Below are 18,978 nucleotides of genomic sequence, written 5' to 3'. Positions count from 1 at the left end.
GAGGAAAGGCCTTGAACAGTCTAATCCCATGCCTCCCACAGTGAACTCCTCTCCTCCAATACTCTAATACTCTCCTTAATGGTTAGCATATTATTGCCTTGTCATACGTCCTCATCTCAGTGAATCTAAGTCCCTGGTTATAAAAAATACCATTCCACACTACCCATGGCCCACTCTATTACTTCCATTTTCCTTAACTATACCCCTCGAAATGTTCTGTTCCAGAACTACTCACCCCTTCCACTGTGGCCTCTGGAATGCCTGCTCCATAATAAACACATTTGCTTTCAACTTAAACTTTATGCCTTTTCTCTTCTCACTCTGGCCATCTTCTGGCCAGACCTGGTGGGGTATATGAGGTAGGCAGGGAGGACTAGCACCTCTGATGTGAGGGCTTGCTGAGTTCTTTTCAGAGTTGCTCAGTGTCCACCTTTCCTCCAACTCTCACCTGTGGTTCCAAGAAGCATGTGCAGTGACCATACCCTGATAAACTGTCTCAGAAGATGAGCTAAACCAGGTTGAGGGTAACTGATAGGCCTCAAACCCATCAGTGAATTAGTGGGGTTGTATACCCTAGGCATTTAAAGATTTGCTGTGGTGGAATGGGTAGATAAGAGCAATTCATTCCAATAGTCATGAAGGTGACTGAAGCAGGCACTGTATAGCATTTAGAGCTTGGTCAGACATCAAAGACTCCAAGGTCATCCACTACATCCTGGGCCATCACCAACCATCCTGACTTTTGTCCTGCCACTGGACTTTGATGATTCTGGAAGAGAGAGTGAGGCTGATGACTTTGTGTAACCTTGCCTCACTAAAATCCAACTCATGCACAAGTCGAGACATCACCTTCATGATGTCATTGGTCTTCTTCAAAAACAAAGGACAAACAACAAAAATTGAGAAGGATCTTCTCCTGATGACACTGTATCCCTTACTACCCTTTCCAGCACTGATTACATTTTCACTCATATTCCCTGACTCAGCAGTAAAGGCAGGAGAGTTGGAATACACCCTGCAAAATGCCCATTGTCACTTCTAAATTCTCACTCTGCCATCATCATTCAGTAACTTCTCCTCCTTTGAAATTCATTGCATCCAAAGTCATCACCCAATCAATATTCTGGCAGTTATTATCTATCCATCAGGACAATCTCCTTCTTGCTTCAATGAGTTGGATGTCTGGCACCCTAACTCCTACTCTCATACTAAGGGACTTCAGCATATGTCAAACACCCTAACCTTCCTGGTTCCTCAATCTATTGAATTCCCATGAGCTACTCCTCAGCTTCACTTCAGTTACATGCAGAAATAGCCACATTCTTGATCTTGCCATCACTTAGAAGTGATTTCCATGTTCATGAACTCTAAAATTATTTTTATGAAAATTTTTACTAAAATTTTTTATCATTTTTATTTATTTATTATTAAATTATATTATTAATATATTATTATATGTATCATTCATCTTTCCCTTTGCCTAAAGCCCTTGACCCTTTTCTTTGATCTCACAATGATCTCTAATCCCTTTACCCTTCATTTCCCTTCTTTCCTAGACCAGCACTGCTTCAATGACAATTCTCTCCTCCCTTCTGTATTACTATGCCTTGGTAAATTCAATTCTACATTGTCCTTTGCGCTGGAGTCTCTTTGCCCTCTTACATCATGCTCTGCCAAGCCCCAGCCTGAGATTGTTCCCACTATCTATTGTCTTCATTGCTACTCACATACTGATTAACAGAGCTGGAGAAAATTACAAAACTGCACTGATTGAGTCCACTACAAATTTATGTTATCTACTCTCAACTAGGCCCTCACTACAGCAAGGTAATTCTCTATACCTTCCTAACTGATTCACTATCCCACTCAACAAAGCCATTCCAAACCTTTTCATTTTTCCTCAGCCCTTCCATGGCACGCTTCCCCTCAACCTCTCAGCTGAACACCTTGTCTTATACTTCACTGAAAAAATTGAAACCATTTGCAAAGAGCTCCCTCTTCTCCACTCCTCCTCATCTAACATCATTTAAATATTTCCCCCATTACCTGCTCCTTCACCCCTGTTTTCAAAGCATTCACTCTTGATCTTATCCCATCCCATCTTCCCCAGAATATTACCTTCTCTGTCATTTCCCCTTCTCACCAATTTTTAATGTCTTTATCATATTTCTTTATGGCCTAGCTCCTGGCTTGCTACCCACAAGACATGTCCATGTCTATTCTATCCTTTAAAAACCCTCACTTGATCTGAACATTCCCATTAATTATTTTCCCATGTCTCTCTTCTCTATCAGGCTAAACCCTTTTCTTTTTTTTTAAGCAACTGGGTTAAGTGACTTGCGCAGGGTCACACAGCTAGTAAGTGTCAGGTGTTTGGTCTGAGGCCGGATTTGAACTCAGGTCCTCCTGACTTCAGGGCCGGTGCTCTATCCACTGTGCCACCCAGCTGCCCCCAGGCTAAACCCTTGAGAAAGCCATGTGGGTAGTATCTCTGCTAGCTCTCCTTTTTCTCTTTTAAATCTTCTGCATTCTGTCATTCCACTAAAACATCTCCTCAGAGTTACCAATGATCTCTTAACTGCCAAATCTAATAGCTGTTTCTTAGTCCTCATCCTTCTTGTCTACTTGGCAGCCTTAAACACTGTTAGGTAACCTCTTCTGTATAATTTCTCCTTTTAAGGTTTTCATGGACCTGTTCCTTCCTGATTCTCCTCCAACTTGTTTGTTTCTCCATTTTCCTTTGTCACATTTTGCTCCAGGTCAGGGCCCCTACCTATGAGTGTAGGCTCTGTCCAGGGCCTTCTTCTCTTCTTTCTCTATACTGTCTCCCTTGGTGAGCTCATCAATTACCATGGGTTTAATTATCATCTCTATTCAGATGATGCTAAGATCTATTTATCTAAGGGTGGTGGGGAGGAAGGGGGGAGGAAAATTTTAAACTCAAAAGCATATGGAAGTGATTATTGATAAATCAAAATAAATTAATTTTAACAAAAAGATCTATTTATCTAGCTCTAATCTCTCCTGACTTCCAATCTTGCATCTTGATGGGATGTCTAGTACATATCTCAAACCCAACATGTCCAAAACAAAACTCATTATCTTTCACCCAAAACCCCTCTTCCCAGCTTCCTTATTACTCTCAGAAGTACCAACCAGTATAAATCTAATATGTTGCCAAGTCTTGATGTTTCTACCTTCACAGAATCTTCCTATACATTCCCATCTCTCCACTCAGATAGTCACATCCTAATGCAGGCCTTCATTACATCATACCTGCACTCTTGTAATAGTTTTCTGGGCTCTCTGTCTCAAATTACTTCTGTTCATCCTCCACTCAAGTGCCAAAGTGATCTTTGTAACATGTCACTTCTCTACTCAATGGATTCCAGTGGCTTTTTATTACTTCCAATATTAAGGATTTAATTCTCTGAGGCATCTGATGGTACAGTGGATAAAGCACTGAGCTTAGAGTCAAATCCAGCCTCAGAAACTTATTAGCTGTGTGATCCTGAGTAAGTCACTTAACTTCTGTTTGTCTCCGTTTCCTCAACTATAAAATGGGGATAATAATAGCACCTACCTCCCAGGGTTGTTGTGGGGATCAAATGAGATAATGTTTACAAAAAGCACTGAGCACAGTGCCTGGTACATAATAGGAGTTATGTCTCTGATAAGGGCCTTATTTCTAAAACATATAAAGAATTAAATCAAATTTATAAGAATACAAGCCATTCCCCAATTGATAAATGGTCAAAGGATATGAACAGACAGTTCTCAGATGAAGAAATTAAAGCCATCTATAGTCACATTAAAAAAATGCTCTAAATCAGTATTGATTAGAGAAATGCAAATCAAAACAACTCTGAGGCACCACATCAAACCTACCAGATTGGCCAACATGACAAAACAGGAAAAAGATAAATGTTGGAGAAGATGTGGGAAAATTGGAACACTGATACATTGTTGGTGGAGTTGTGAAATGATACAACCATTTTGCAGAGCAATTTGGAACTATGCCCAAAGGGCTATAAAAATATGCATACCCTTTGATCCAGCAATAGCACTTCTAGGGCTGTATCCCAAAGAGATCATACAAAGGGGAAAAGGACCCACATGTACAAAAATATTTAAAGCAGCTCTTTCTGTGGTGGCAAAGAATTGGAAATTGAGAGGATGCCCATCAACTGGGGAATGGCTGAACAAGTTGTGGTATGTGAATGTAATGGAATACAATTGGCTATAAGAAATGATGAGCAAGCAGACTTCAGAAAAACCTGGAAAGACATGATAGGAGATATGTAAATGCTTATTCCTATTCCCTCCTGTTTAGCTTTTAAAACCCTTCACAATTTGACACCTGTCTACCTTTCCATTCTTCTTACCCCTTACTTACCCTGACATACTCCGCAGTCAGTGACACTGGTCTTCCTGTTCTTCTTGCACACAATACTCTACTTCTGGCACCATGCCTTTTCACCAACTGTCCTCTCCTGCCTGGAATGCTTTCCCTCCTCACACTAGAAGTGAAGAATTCGAATCATTTCTACTTGAGAAAGAGGTAAATGCTGCATTTGACATGCAAGCTCATAAACAAAAGAAAGTTAATAAAAGTACATAAATTGATACAGCATGAAAAGACCAAGCAGGTGAAACCGTATTTACATGCTTCAAGAAAAAGATAAAAATCATTGTGTTTTACAGTGTATTAATGGCTGTGTGAGTTGTGAGGAAGGGACAAATGAAAGAGATACCGCAAAAAAAACCAAAAAACAAATGATGATCAATGACCTTGAAAAACACAATTTCAGTCTTATGGTAAAGACAGAACCAGTGGGGATGAGAAGAATTTAAAGGTGGTACAGAAGAGGGATTTGGAGACACTCAACAAATTCAGCATCAGCATAGAGAGGATTCGATATTTGACTATATGTTTGTGAGCTCTAAAAACTTTATTTTTGCTTCATTTAATCTTGGGTTAGTTTTGCCTGAAGTTTTGTTTAGTAAAGATGCACCTAGGTTGCTCACTGGATAGAGTAATAGGCCTGAAGTCAGGAAGTTTTATCTTCCTGAGTTCAAATCTGGCCCCAGACACTTAATATCTGTGTGACGCTGGGCAAGTCACTCAATCCTGTTTACCTCAGTTTCCTCATCTGTCAAATGAGCTGGAAAAGGAAATGACAAACCACTCCAGTATCTCTGCCGAGAAAACTCCAAATGGAGTCGTGAAAAGTGGGACAAGACTGAAAGGACTGAATTACAACAAAATTGTTTAGTATAACAGAAAAGAAGACATTTCTGATCCCAAGGTGATGTCAGAACTGATAAAGATCTGGGGATTTTCAGTAAGCTCTAAGTTCAATATGAGTCAGTTTCTCAGTATGGGAACCCTAGGTGACACAGTAGACAGAGTTCTGGACTTGGAGACAGGAAGATTTGTCTCAGGAACGTATTAACCGGGTGACTCTGTGATTCAGCTTCTCTTCACTTTAGTTTCCTCATCTGCAAAATGGGGTTCATAATAACACTGACCTTCCAGGGGTATTATGAGGTTCAAATGAGATAACAAATGCAAAGTGCTTTGCAAACTTTAAAAACACTATGTAAATGCTGCCTATTATTAATATTATGTGGCAAGTTAACAACTGAATGCAGTCTTGGGTTGTATTAAGTAAGGTATAGCATCAAGGAATAAGGAGGCAAGAGTCCTTTTGGATTTTTCCTTGTCAGACCCTATCTGGAGCATTGTGTTTGGTTTTGGGGCACCTTATTTTAGAAAGAACATTGACAGACTGCAGTGTAGCAGTAAGAACAACTAAGATGATAAAAAGCCATAGTATCAGGGCAGGGAAGAAGGCTCAATTGGAGGACCTGGGATGTGTGTGGGGGTGGGTGGGGGGAGTTTCTTCCAAAGAAGACAAGAACTATCATTAAGCTTTTAAAGCTACCATATAGAAAAAGAATTAGATTTATTCTGTTTAGTCCCAGAAGGAAGAATTTAGGACCAATGGATAAAGGTTGTGGAGGGACAGATTTGAGTTTGCTGTAAAGGAGACCATACTCTAGGAACCATCCCAAAATGGGACAGGCTGCCTTGGGAGAGAGTGGTTTTGGTTTCACCTCACTAGATATTCCTTGGGCAAAGGATCTCTGACCATACTGGGGGTATGTTACAGAGAGCACCTTTGTTCAAGTATGAGGTGACTGAGATCCCTTTCTGACTCTGCAGTCATGATTGCTCAGAAATGTACATAAAGGAAAGTGCATCTCCCAGGCAGTGGAAAAGCCAGAGACAAAACGGTGGTACCCTTTTCTTGGTTATTCTGCAACCAAAGCAAGATGGTGTGCTGGGACTCAAAATTAAGGATTACTTTTCTGATGCTCCAATAGGGCTGGAGATCTAGGGATGAGGTTAATTCCCTCCTGACTCATTTATAGGTCACAATGGATCTGAGATAAAGCCTGGGCCTGGAGCTGAGAAACCTAAGTTCAAATTCAGCCCCTCAGATACCTACTAGCTGTGTGACCTTGGGCAAGTCACTCTCTCAGCCTTAGTTTCCTCAACTGTAAAATGAGGATAATAATAGCACCTACCTTGCAGGGTTACTTTGAGGATAGAAAAATGACATAAAAGTTATAAACCTTACAGTACTATTTATGTGCCAATTATTATTATTATTATTATTATTAATATAATTTTAGATTGTATTAGGAAAAGACTAACATCCAGAAGGAGAGAAATGCTTACCCTAGTTTTTACCTATATCTGACTGAATCTGGATTATTGGTGTTCACCTCTGTACCACATTTTAGAAAGGACATTAACAAACTGAGGAGTGTCCAAAGGAAGGGCAAACAGACCGATCAAGGGTCTCACCTCGTCTCTTCTCTCTCTACATTGTCTCCCTTGGTGAGCTCATCAATTACCATGGGTTTAATTGTCATCTCTATTCAGATGATGCTAAGATCTATTTATCTAGCTCTAATCTCTCCTGACTTCCAATCTTGCATCTTGATGGGATGTCTAGTACATATCTCAAACCCAACATGTCCAAAACAGAACTCATTATATTTCACCCAAAACCCCTCTTCCCAGCTTCCTTATTACTCTCAGAGGTACCAACCAGTCACCCAGTGTGATCCCTAATTTCCCAAATGAATTCCCTCTACATATCTAATGTTTTGCCAAGTCTTGATGTTTCTATCTTCACAGAATTTTCCTTAACGTCCCCATCTCTGCACTCAGACAGTCACACCTTGATGCAGGCCCTCATTACATCACACCTGCACTCTTGTAGAGATGAATTAGTGGGACATTATAGCTATCTTGAAGTATTTGAAGGGCTCTTATATGAAAGCAGAATCAGACTCATGTTGCTTAGTCCTAAAGGGCAGAAACTTGGAACAATGAGTGTCTGTTACAGAAATATAGATTTTAGCTCCATGTAAAGAAAATTTCCTAATAATTAGGGCTATCTAAAGGTGGAATGGGCTGCCTTGGAAGGGTGCCTCTTAGTACAGGTTTTCCAGTAAAGGCTGAATTGCCTGCTTCTCATTGTGGAATTGTGTGGTAAGGAGTTTTGCCCAGATACAGTTTGGGCAACAGTTCTGAGCAACTTCACCTTTGAGACCCTTTTCTTGGATCCATCACTTCTTCACTGAAGAGACAGAATAAGATTTGGAGTCAGAGAACCTGTGGAGAACTCTTGGTTTTACTGCCTGCTATGTATGTGACCTTGGGGATCTCACTTAACCCCACTGGGTCTCAGTTTCTTCATCCATAAAACAGAGATGGTAATACTTAAATTCAGGCATTATCATCTTTAAGATGGGAAAGATAATTTTAATTTACAAGGTCATTGTGGGTGGGAAAAAAAACACTTGGCTAACCATAAAGTGAATGAGAACTGTTATTATTACTGTTTAGTTTTCTTATCTGTAAAGTGAAAATAATACTGCCTATCTGATCTACCTCAAAAGGATAAGGCAAAGATAAAATTACATCATTGACACTGAGACACTGAAATTAAAATTGTAATGTACCCATGAGGTATCCTGGCCCCTAACATTTATATAACACTTTAAACTTTTCAAATGACTTTACCAATAATCCTCCCTCCCACCTCATAGAACAGCCTAAACTCTAACCCCACCCTCCATACAAAGACTTAGACTACTCCCTATATCCTAATCTCTACATCATTTTCTTTGATTATGCATCCTCTCCTCTTCTTAATTCTCATTCTCCCATTGCTTTTCCCATTCTTCATTCTTTCCTCTTTCCCATCCCTTCAAGCCTCTAATCAGTGGGTTTACTAATTTGCCTAGCTTCTTCCATTTCTAGTTCATTCCCCTTGCCGTGTGATTACCATCACCTCTCTGCCCTTTGGCTCGCTAACAGAGCAGAACAGAATAGGTCTCCATTAATGGCCTGTTTGCCATTCTCCCTTGTCAAAACCAATGCTGTTCTTAATGCTTTCCCCTCCCCCTTCTCCATTGCTGGAATGTTGTAAATCAGTGACTCCAGATCTCCAAAGCTGTTTAAAAGTAAGTGATTGAGCTTTAAAACAACTTTGACCTCAGAACTCTGGTTCTCTCATACCTTTACTGCCTGGTGTGGGTAGAGATAGGTGGGTCAGAGTAGGCAAGATTAGAGAAGGTGGAAACCTAAGCAGGGAATGGTGAGGAAGGGCAAAAAGTAGCTCAGGGGGTCTCATTACAACCCTTCACAATCTTGTTCCAACCCTATTAGTCTGATGAATCATTAACTTCCATACCAGACATTAAGTACACAGAGTGGAACCAATGCAGTGATCATGCATAAACACACACGTGGGTACATACATACACACATACAGTCACTGAACTGTTGTCCAGTGATTATAATGGGTGGAGTTTAAAGTAGTATTTACTTTGGGATACTTTGGTAACTCTCCCAATGGCATAGGTCGTGTGAATCACTGCTGCCCCTCCTCAACACCTGGCCTCCCCAAGGCTTTGATAAAATAGGGACCATGACCTTGGTCTTCAGAAATAGCTCAGTATATCTGCAGAGAGATGAACTTGCTAGGTGGAACTCATGAAACAAATACATGTTTTAGAGCAATAATCAAAGAGTTGCCTCAGTAATTGGGACGATGTTACCCTTGTGAAAAGCTTTTTTTTTTTTTGCTGGGAGTCAAAAGAAGAAGTAGGTATTTGGGTTATATCTAAAGAAATCTTTCCTGGGTGAGAGGATTAAATTATCCACTTGAATAGGTATCTTAAGTGACCACAGAAACTACTTTCTTTAGAAGTCTTTAAAAATAGGAAAGAGACCCATTAACCTGCTATTGGCTTCTGTCTGGGGGCATTGATAAGAAAACTTGTGGCCAGACTGATTACAATGAAGACTTTGTTTTTCTGCAAGAATTCACTTGTCACATGTAACTTGGAACTCATCCCAGTTCTAAAATGCTCCTGTTTGACAGAGATGTATAAACAAGCTGGGGAAGTTGGCAGTACAGTGGATGGAGTACTGTTTCTAGAGTCAGGAAGCCCCGAGTTCAAATGAAGCCTCAGACACTTACTAGCTGTGTGACCCTAGTCACTTAACCTCCACTTTCCTCAGTTTCTTCATCTGCAAAATGGGAGTAATAATAGTACCTACCTTCCAGGGTTGTTGTGAGGATCAGATGAGATAATAACTGTGAAAAAGCACAAAACAATGCCTGGTATGAGCTACACAAATGCTTATTAAGGGCAAGGGAGAAACAGCATAGCTTAGGTGATACAGAGCTGGCCTTGGAGTCAGGAAGACCTGGGTTGAAGTCCAGCCTCTGATTTATACTGGCTTTAGGGCCCTGGGCAAGTCACTTAATGTCTCGGTGCCCCCAAGCAACTCGAGGCTGCAGGTTCCCCACCTCTGCTCTAAGTTATGACGATCACAAGTTTGATTTGATTTCCCCCCAAAAAAAAAACTAATGGAAGGTTCAGAGGCCAAGTGACATTCCCTTACTTTTCATAAAGTTGGAATTTTCCATAGAAAAAATTGAATCTCAAGAACTTTTTGAAATTGCTATTGTCAGTTCTCTTTTCTTCTCTCTCTACACTTTCTCCTTTGGTGATCTCATCCACTGCCATATTTTCAATGCTCACTACTATGGAAGTGACTTCCAAATAGATATTTTCAACCACTTATCTTTTTTTGTTGATTTTCATACCCCTATTTTCAATTATTTAATGGATGCCTCAAACTGCTTTTCAGTAGGAGTCGTATTTTTCTCTCTCTGGGCAGATATTAACTGTGCACAAAGCCAAAATAAAGCAAAAAGTGAATTGTCTCTGATTTCAACTCAGCAAAAAGTTTTCAACTAAAATCCATTCCTCTTTATTTATGTATTGTTATTCATTCATTTTTTAGTTGCATGCAACTCTTTGTGACCCCATCTGGGGTGCTCTTGGCAAAGATGCTAGAGTAATTTGCCACTTCCTTTTCCAGCTCATTTGATAGATGAGGAAACTGAGGTTACAGGATTAAATAATTTGCCCAGCATCACACAGCTAGTGTTTCAGGTGAGATCTGAATTCAGAAAGAGGAGTCTTTCTTGACTCTAAGCCCAGTACTCTATCCACTGAGCCACCCAGCTGCTCTTTCTTTATGTAGTTCTGTTTAATTTCCTACTCACATTTGGTTTGTTTCACTGTGTTTTTGTAGGAGTTTGACGAACAGTGAGAGGTCTAGTTTGACTGAACCACACAGAGCAAAAATGGGAGTAATAATATATGAGAAGGATGGAAACATAGATTCTGTTTAGGTTGTGAAGGATTTTAAATAACCAATCTAGTTTATATTTTGTTCTAGAGTCAATTGGGAGCTATTAGAGTTTACTGAGTAGCGAAGTGACATAGTCAGGCCCGAGTTTTAGGAAAATCACTTTGGTAACTGTATGAAGAATGAATGGGAGATGTGAGAAAATTGAGGCAGAGAAACCAATTTGAAAGTTATTTCAATAATCCAGACAAGACGTGATGAGAAACTGAACTGAAGTTATGGTAGTTGGAGAGGAGAGGAGAGATGTGAGAAGCTATGGAGATAGAAGTGAAAAGATTTGTCAACTTCTTGGAAATGTAAGGTGAGTCAAAATGAGAAGACATGCAGTGACTGGGTGACTGGAAAGATGGTGGTTCTCGCCCTCCTCCCAAAGAAGTGAAGAAGTTTGGAAGAGACATTGGTAGGAGAGAAAAGATAATGTAAAATTCTGTGATGTCGATTATAACCCATCCACTCCTATTCATCCTCTCCCACCCTAAATGAAAAGTGAAGGGGGTGTCTCTTACTCAGGATCACTGAATTGGAGCCTGGAATTTGCCCTCTCACAATCACATGTTGTATCTACAAGGTGATCTGGGGGAAGAGGCTTTTCTCAATGGCCCCTGTACTGCTCCTGCTGTGGGTGCCTGGGTCATGACTAGGTTATATAACTGCCCTTAGAGGCAAATACCCAGAACAGAAAGGGGGAAGTTCAGAAAAGAGGGGGTATAAAAGTGGTGGAGGTTAATGGGTGAATGATGGTATTGGAGATAGTACCCATAGATTTGCTATTCTAATGATCAAACATAACTGGTAATTAACCCATGGTCTCTACCTTGGAGACTTCTGCTCTAATATACCCTATCTATATACACTGTCAGATTTAAAACCCTGATAATACACAAATCTAATCAAGTCATTCCTTTGCTCAGAAACCGTGACTCATCATCGCTCTCCAGGGATTAGAATCCTAAATCCTCAGCCTGCCACCCTCAAGTCTTTTCTCAGTAATCATCCTTACTGACTTCTGTGACGTTTGACACTGTTCATCACAATCCATTCCTGCATACTTTCTTTTCTTTGGGTTTTGTGATATTAGTATCCAGGTTCTCCTCCTATCTGTCTGACTTTTCAGTCTCCTTTGTTGGCTCATCATCCTTTACCCATCCTTTATCTATGGATACATCAATCCCAAGATGTTATTACTGGCATTCTTCTCTCTATATAGTTTGTCCCTTGGTGATCTTACCAACTTATCTGAGTTTAATTGTTATCCCTATGCATTGACTCCTAAATCTACATATCCAGACTGTTTGAAGCCAACTGCACCTAAGGCAATTGTAGATCATTCAACAGTTAACAAAATGAGGTTTACTTAACCCTAACATAGAAAGGATACTCAATAAAAAAATATAATAGCATTTAGCTCTGGTAGTTGGAAGGTGTGTGTGGGTGTGGTGGAGAATTAGTCAATCAATTAATAAACGTTTAATAAGTGTCTACTATGTGCCAGGCACTATGGCAGTAAATGGGGGGGGGAGATAGTCCCTGCCCTCAAGGAGTTTATAATCTAGGATCTAGTGACTTGTGCAACCTCATACATCATTTGTCCCTCTAACACATGGGAGAAAACATTAGAACAGAATACAAAGAAAACAATTGTTTTCTATCTTAACTTTGATGCTCAATTTTTTCATGTATCTAAAGGCAACATTAAAAAAAAAATGAAAATAAATGTAGTTTATGTACTAGCTTCTGTTGTAGAAGATGAGAAATTCTATGAAGAGCTAGATAAAAACTTAACAATTAAATAAACTATTACTTAGTGACTTCAATGCAAAAGTGAACAAAGGGGAAATGGTGAAAACAAATTGAAAAATAATGCTCAGATATGAGAAATGAAAGAGACCAGAGGTTTGTAGTCTATGCTGTATATGTACACATGCCTATATACATACGTAGTTTTCTCAGTTTTGTTTATCTCATCTTTGATTATCTGAATCTGTATTTTTGCATTTGGGCAGCTAGGTGGCCCAGTGGATAGAGCACCAGGCCTGAAGTCAGGAAAATTCATCTTTCTGAGTTCAAATCTGACCTCAGACACTTACTATGTGACCCTGAGCACTTAACCCTGTTTGCTGCTATCTGCATCCACGTAAATAACTGATAAATAGAAGTATAAATAGAAGTATGTATGGAATGATTTTATATACATACGTTTTATATATATATACACACACACACATAATATATATATATATATATATAATATGTGTGTGTATACATGTACACACACACATTTATGTCTAATGGTAGTCATCTCTAGGGTGGAGGGGAGGGAAGAAAAAAAGAATTTACATGATAACTTTATTATATATTTTAAAAGAATAGCAAGGTATACATAATAGATTTGCATTTTCATGTGCAATCATATTTTTATTGTACTTTGTTATGGAAAAAAATAAACTTGGCTCTGTTGAGGAGGAAGAGGAGGAAATGGGAAACCACTTTAGTATCTTTGTCAAGAAAACACTACATGGGGTCACAAAGAGTCTGATGTGACTGAAACAACTGAACAACATTTTTGCATTTGTTTAAGAGGTTTCACTTAGTTATTTTCTAATTTATTGACAGTATAGTCTTTCCCTCCAACCTCCCCTTACCTTATTCAGATAAAGAGGAAGTTTCATGAGATACCCACTTTACTCACTCATCCCCATAGGAGCTTGTTTCATCTTCTCCTGTCACATGGAGAAATTATGAGAATTTATGAGAAATTTATGAGAAATAGTCATTTTCTCTGTCCTTGTCATCATTCATTCCCTGGTGTATTCCATTTCCCCCTTTTTTCCTTTCTCTCTTGAAATAATGCTCAGGCCCTAAATTCATCTCTCTTCATTCCTTCTTTGATCCTTTGAAAACAGGATTTTGATGGGACAACAATCTCTTCTATATCTATTAGAACGTAAGCATCTGATCACACTTAACCCTTTCAAATTGTTGATTTTCTAGGTTTCTTTACTTTCTTGAATTCCAAAGATTCCAACAAGCTCTTTTTTTCTCAATTGAAATATTTGGAAGTCTTCAATTCCATTTAAGATCTATTCATTTTTCCTGTTAAAGAATTATGCTTAGCTTTGCAACATAAATTATTCTTGGTTGTAGGCATTTTTCTTTTGCCTTTTGATACGTTGTTTTCAAAGCTTTCCTTTTCTTTCTTGTATTTGGTTTATAATCTTGTGAGATACTGACTATAGTGCCTTGTCACTTAATCTTTTCTTCCTTGATGCCTGCTCTATTTTTTTTTCTTTGACCCAGAAGCTTTGGAGTTTAGCTACCACATTTTGGAATGTACTGAATTTGGGATTTCTGTCTCTACAACCCAGGAAGAGATCATGATCTTAGATAGGGTGACTAAACCTGGGATCCTAATTTCTATCCTTTTCCCTCTTGCAGACTTAGGTGAAGTAACTGAATTGGGATCATGGTAGCCTATGGGCTCTGCATTCTTGCTTCATTCCTGGACTAGAGTTCCAAGACAGGGCCATATATTCCCCCTCCCACAGCCCTGGACAGATCAGAGGAGCAGGAAGTTGAGATCTATTGATTGAGGATATTTATCCTTGTCTGAGGACCTACTCTCTTCCACAATTCTAGATTGAGCCACAGCCTCAGATAGGATGCTGAATAATTGTCCTATCATTTCTTCAAAACTCCTTTTCTTTTCTCAGTATAGTTTTTAAAACATCCTTTTTTTTTCTTTTTGGTGAGGCAGAGTTAAAAGACTTGCCCAGGGTCACACGGCTAGTAAGCATCAAGTGTCTGAGGCCGGATTTGAACTCAGGTCCTCCTGACTCCAAGGCCAGAGCTCTATCTACTGTGCCACCTAGCTGCCCCAAAACATCCCTTTTTTGGTCCTCACCAGTCTCAGCTAATTTTGAGCTTTATCTATCAATTACTTGTTCTTATACTGTCTTGCATATAAATTTTAAACATTTAAGTTGGTCTCTTTAAATATCCTTATTAATCAAACAAATGATAAAAGTGTTTTAAAAAAGATGAAATAGATAAATTTGCTTGTATGAAATTAAAAAGCTTTTATATCAACAAAATTAATGCACCTAGGATAAGAATGAAAATGGTTAATTGGGAAAAGCAATCTTTGTCTCACATATCTCTGATAAAGGTCTGATATTCAAACTATAAAGAATTCAGCGCTTCTTAAACTGTGGGTGGCTAATCATATAAAAAAATGCTCTAAATCACTATTGATTAGAGAAATGCAAATCAAAACAACTCTGAGGCACCACATCACACCTATCAGATTGCCCAACATGACAAAACAGGAAAAAGATAAATGTTGGAGAAGATGTGGGAAAACTGGAATACTAATGCATTGTTAGTGAAGTTGTGAAATGATACAACCATTTTGGAGAGCAATTTGGAACTATGCCCAAAGGGCTATAAAAATGTGCATACCCTTCAACCCAGCAATAGCACTTCTAGGGCTGTATCCCAAAGAGATCATACAAATTGCCAAAGGACTCATATAAACAAAAATATCTATAGCAGCTCTTTTGTGGTGGCAAAGAATTGGAAATTGAGGGAATGTCCATCAACTGGGGAATGACTGAACAAGTTGTGGTATATGAATGTAATGGAATACTATTGTGCTATAAGAAATGATGGGCAGACTTCAGAAAAACCTGGAAAGACTTGTATGGACTGATGCTGAGTGAAGTGAGCGGAACCAAAAGAACGTTGCACACAGTAATAGCCACACTGTGTGATGACCAACATTAACAGACAGCCTTTCTCAGCAATGCAAGGATCTAAGACACCTCCAAAGGTCTCAAGATGGAAAATGCTAGCCACATCCAAAGAAAGAACTATGGAGTTTGAATGAAGATCAAAGCATACTATTTGCTGTTTTTTCCTTCTGTTTTGTTTTGTTTCCTCTTTCTTGTGGTTCCTTCTATTGGTTCTAATTCTTCCTTACAACAACACTAATGTGAAAATATGTTTAATGGGAATGTATATGTATAGCCTGTATCAGGTTGCACGCCATCTTGGGGAGGGAGGAGGAAAAAAAATTTAAAACTCAAAAGCTTATGGAAGTGATTATTGATAAATCAAAATGAATTAATAAAAAACATTTAAAATTTTTTTAAAACTGTGGGTCATGACCCCATGGGGTCATGCTGAAGTGCTGAAGGGATCACGACTGGAAAAAGTTTAAGAAGCTCTGAATTATAGATAACTCACTAAATAATTGGTCAAAGGATATGAATATATAGTTTTCAAAAGAAAAATTTCAAACAACTAACAACCATAAGGTAGAATGCTGCAAATCATTAATGATAAGAGAAATACCAATCTAAGCTTTTACCTCGAATTTAGAAAATTGGTAAAGATGACAAAAGATGAGCATGGTGTTTGAGGGGTTGTGGAAATACAGCCACACTGATAGAGCTATGAATTGGTCCAATCACGCTGTAAAACAATTTGAAATTATGTGAAGAAAATAATCAAAATATTCATATCATTTAACCCAGAGAGTCTATTGCTAAGTATATACACCCAACAAGGATAGTGATCCTTATAAAATTCCAGGTGGGACAGGAGTTTCAGAAAGCATTTATTTTATTTTACTTTATTTTTAATTTATGGAATAAAACAAGCATTTCCATAATATAGTACAATAAAAAAAAGATGATTGCACATGAAATTGCAAATCTACTTTACACAACTTGCTATTCCTTTCAAATACACAACAAAATTGTCATGTAAATTTATTTTTTTTTCTTCCCTTCCCCCACCCTAGAGATGGCTACCATTAGACCCAAATAGGTATGCCTATGTAAAATTATTCTATACATCCTTCTATTTATCTGGATGCAGATAACATCTTTCTTCATATGTCCTTTATAGTTAATTTGGGTATTGATAATATTCAAAATAACTTATTCACTCAAGGTTGTTCTCAAAACAATATTGCTGTAACTATGTACAATTTTCTTTTGGTTCTGCTCATTTCACTCTTCATTATTTCGTGCAAATCTTTCCATGTTCAAAAGATATATACCAGGAGTTTTCTGATGAAGAAATCAAAACATTTTATACTTATATGAAAAAAAATGCTCTAAATCATTATTGATTAGAGAAATTCACATTAAAGCAACCTTGAGATATCACTTTACACCTACCAGACTGACTAGAATGATAGAAGGGGTGAGTGACAAGTGTTGGAAGGGATATGGAAAAACTGGGACACTAATTCATTGTTGGTGGAATTGTGAACTGATCTAACCATTTTGGAAAGCAATCTGAAATTATGCCCAAAAAGTTATCAAACTACTTGAACCCGGTAATACCACTACTTGGTCTATTTCCAAAGATAATTAGGGAAAAAATTTAAAAAATCCATATGTTCTAAAATGTTTGTAACAGTTCTCTTTGTGGTGGCAAAGAACTGGAAATTGCAAAGATGCCCATCAATTGGGGAATGGCTGAGTAAGTTGTGGTATATGATTGTGATGGAATGCTACTGTACTATGAAAAAGTATTTAGAAATTGATTATTGGACCTCTCACAGAAGACAATAAAATACTGCATAAAACTCTGTTAATAAATGAGGGGTTATCTGGAGGCAATTTATCTAAGCAATGACCTAGAACATAAAGCTTTCTGAAGTGTCAGGAGTAGTTACAGACATTGATAGACCTCCACACTTCACATTAGTTCCATCACAGTGGAACCAAAGGTTTAGATTAGGATTTTTCTCAGGAAAGGATCCGTTTTCCCCCGGGGCAAGTGGCATGGAATATCTGAGTCAGAAACATGATTAAAGTACTACAACACTGGCAGAATCTGGATGTAGATTGCTAGAAAGTACAGCTTTTACAGTTGTACAGATTCCAAAGCCTTCAAAACCTAAATCATATTGCATAGATATTTGCAGAGCCTAGAAAAGCAAAACATTTCACAAAAAAGGGAAAGGCCATTCATATTAGCATCTTGGGTCAACAATCAACTACAAAGACAGAGAAAAAATAAGCAATAAAGTCTGAGGAAGCAAACATAGTTAAACTTGAACAAGGAATTGGCATTCCTAATTTGTCTTGAGTTAAAAAAAAAAAGGTGCCAAAACTTTTATCATTTCCTGTTTGGAGTAAATTGGCTTACATATATGACCGAGCTGCAAAAAAAAAAAAAGTATCTAACTTGTTTTCACTCAGCTCCGTCTATTCATCACATCTTCCTGTGAATAAGCCATAGAAACTAGCCATGAGACCATCTCCTGGTTTCCTAGACTCAAAGGTAAGAATCTACAGAGAAAGGAAACAGCAGACAGAATGAATCCACTGGTCTAGCTCCTCAAAGGCCACAGCCACAGCTGGGCTTGGTGAAGAAGATATCTCAGCATTTGGGCTGACTCTTCACAAGGTATAGCACCTTTGCTGAAAGTTAGGCCTATAGACTCCCTGGGATCCCTCTTCACTGGGAATCTGTGATCTCCACCACCTCTAGCCTTCATATTGGTGATTCCTTAGTGGTTTCCTCTACTATCAAAGGCTGAAATTATCCTTCCAGCAAGGCAAGAATTTATGAACTGCTCTAAGTGGGGAGAGAGTGCCAGAAGATTTCCAGATAATAAAGTCTCCTGACTGAATTGTTAAAAATTATTCTTATATTAAAGAAGGACTAATCTCTCATATCTCTCATAGAGTGTCTACAGTCAATGTTTAGTCACCAAATGGATAGAATAGGACTGAACAGAGTGGTCCTAGGCCAAGTTCCTAAGGTCTCGATTCCATCGGTTACAAAATATGGTGAGAGATATGAGAAAAAAGTAGTGGAGAGGAGAGAAAGAGAAGAAGAGGAATTAAGAGGGGGGGAAAAATGGAGGAGAGAAGAAGAGGAAAAGTAAAGAAAGGGAAGAAGGGGGGGAGGAGAGAGAGAGAAGAAAAAGGGAAGAGAAGGAGAAAGGAGGGGAAGAAAGGAAGAGGAGAGAGAGGGGGAGAGAGCAGAAGAGAGAGAGAACAAATGGCAAATTGGAGCCCTCTGAGCCAAACCCATCGTGTTTCTTGACCTCCAGGGCCTGCAAATCTAGAGTCTGCTGAAAGAGGACCTCCCCTGGGTGAGATCATTCTCTCTCTCCTGGTTTGAACTTAGATCTTATTTCA

The sequence above is a fragment of the Phascolarctos cinereus genome, unplaced genomic scaffold (genome assembly GCF_003287225.1).
Source record: "Phascolarctos cinereus isolate Bilbo 61053 unplaced genomic scaffold, phaCin_HiC Scaffold_1;HRSCAF=81, whole genome shotgun sequence".
Classification (NCBI taxonomy): domain Eukaryota; kingdom Metazoa; phylum Chordata; class Mammalia; order Diprotodontia; family Phascolarctidae; genus Phascolarctos; species Phascolarctos cinereus.
This window is presented reverse-complemented; position numbering follows the sequence as displayed.